We start from the raw sequence: 2458 nt of genomic DNA, 5'->3' as shown, positions 1-2458 counted from the left end.
CCCTCGCCAGGAACCCTAGCCTTTCCCGCTGTGGAAGGCTCTGTAAAAACAACAACAAAGAGGGCGTGAGAACTATTAAACAATAGTTCCCAGTGGGTAAGCCGCCGAGAGTGGCGAAGTACACCACTAGGTCAACTGTGGCATGAGTAGATAGCAATAAATAAGCGAGTAAATGCAGATAATACAATAAGCAATTATATGCAACAGATATGGAAGTAAACTACTCATGCTATTTGCTCAACCATAAATAAATAACAATAGATTGCAGGTATCAGTTATCATGATAGATTCTATCAATCATATTACTTGACAATTTAACCAAACATATATCAGAATGTATGCAAGATAATTCACTTTACTGAAATTACAGATGATATCATGTAATTACCTTGTTCCATAGCAAGAAAGAGACATAATGTCATTCATTATGTTGCTAACCAATCATGATGTCAACTTCTAGGTTGTTCATCACTAAGCTCACTTTAGATGTCAACTTTCTAGTATGTTCATCAATAAGTTCACTTAACCCAAGACATATAGTAACTTTACTACTCTGTCCAGCTAAGGTCAAAGTACTTGACATAACCCAATTTCCAACGGACTTACACAAGGTAAGTTCAAGCCGCGCCGTGCCTCATGGCCCCGTGGTAGTCAACATCCCCACTCTAGGAATGAGCCTCCCCCACGGCATTCCGTTTCGGCGCTCACTTCGTACATTTGCGAGCATCTGTCGCTAAGCTGTTCGGGAGTGCTGGCTTGGGGGGGAGCGACCCCGCAAGCGTGTGCAAACGCGCACAATGGCATGTAAGCCGTAGTCCACAGTACCAGTCTCACAACAACATCATGTCCCTGACATGGAATCTCAACTAAAGCCACTCCGGAACGCGGGGCTTGGGGGGCGCGACCCCCGCAAGCATGTACGAAAGAGCATAATGGCATGCTAGCTATAGTCCAGGGTACAAATATCTCAACAGCATCATGTCTCTGACATGGAATCTCAACTCGACCCAAGGTCGGCACTGTAGTACCCAATCATAAGTCACTATCAACAACTTGTTGACAAGATTCTACCAGTCGTTAATATAACTTGACAAGTTAAAGCTTTACATCACACTAGTGATTCTATCAGGCTATACCTGGTCAGTCACTCACAATCTCTCACTACTCCTTACACATAAGGAAAGTGGTTTACTAAGGTTCTGTTCATAGACTCATGGCACATATCCTGTAGTCCAATATAAATCTCTACTTGACTATACAAGTATGTTATCATATCCAAATCTAGCTATTTACTAGATTATATTCAGTTGAATAATCATTCAAGTTATACCATCTTATGAAATTCTAGTTACTTACTTGAACAGATATCATAATACAAGTCTATCATGTGAAAGCATAAACAATAAACTACTCTTCACACGATCTCTATGCCATTTCTTCTACCATTAGAAATGCATATGCAATCAAAGGCCTTTACCTGATCTTTCAGAGCATAGCAATCATACTTGCCATATAACAGTGCATAGCCCAATCCTAAATACATCAATCTCTTTATTGTTCAACAGAGCTAATTAGTTCATTTACGACTTTATCGTTATATCCTCTTGGATAACCTCAAGCTAACACTGTATATGCAAGCTACTAGTATCATGAATACGTAGTACCTTATCAGCATGTAACCATGTAGAGTGAACAAGTCACGAATCTTTCCTTACCATTTAGAGATGCTATCATTTCCGATATGATCTACATATCAGTGCATGTCTCAATGCCTTAAACAATACATACATTCACATGAATATGAAATAACTTCAACTCAGATGTCAAAGGAGACATAGAGGGAATTCACCCATTTCGGGAAGGTCCGACCCACCTATCACCAAGCTCAATCCAGCCAAAAGGAGTCCCGAACCCTGCTCAACGGAGCCTCGACGCTGCTGAAAACGAAACACGAAAAGCGCATCAAAACTACGGCCGAAATGTCCAATTTCGGTACAATTTGCACTTAGTACAAAGTAATAACTTGAATCCCTGTTTTGGGTTCAGTTAATACCTCAAATTAAGTTTCCAAAAGGCCCTCCAATGCCAGTCGAAGACAGTCCAAGAGTCAAATACCGTCTCGCTGCGAACAATACCAAAACAACGTCAATATAGTCGCTTATAAGCTATAATAGTCGAATTCCTGCAATTTCAGCCCTCTAACTGAAATTCTTGCTTAGCTCAGGATAGAATACCTTCTAAACTAGCCTCCCAGGTTACCAAAAGAGCTTAATGTGATTCGCAAACCTGCTGGGAAGAGAAAAGCTCAAACTGCATCAATTCGCTCGATTAATCCGCGTATAGTCCGACATAACTTCATAAATAGCGGAACATCTCTAATAAGCTTTAAAGTAGCTTATCCCAGGTCTAAGGAGGTTCATTCACAGCTAATTAACTCATATTTAATAGCTGAATTCTT

The 2458-nt window shown here is 40.4% G+C and overlaps 1 long non-coding RNA gene across 1 annotated transcript; it reads right to left on the bottom strand.

Annotated features, from left to right (window-relative positions):
* Positions 1 to 2124, bottom strand: LOC109728303. Its single transcript, XR_002220954.1, has 3 exons — positions 2054 to 2124; positions 1874 to 1937; positions 1 to 40 (listed from the first exon to the last, which is right to left on the bottom strand). It is a non-coding gene; the product is annotated as an uncharacterized LOC109728303 (long non-coding RNA).

Source organism: Ananas comosus, linkage group 23 (genome assembly GCF_001540865.1).
Source record: "Ananas comosus cultivar F153 linkage group 23, ASM154086v1, whole genome shotgun sequence".
NCBI classification, from domain to species: Eukaryota; Viridiplantae; Streptophyta; class Magnoliopsida; order Poales; family Bromeliaceae; genus Ananas; species Ananas comosus.
Note: the sequence above shows the minus strand (reverse complement) of the source record. Positions and strands in the feature narration are given on the sequence as shown.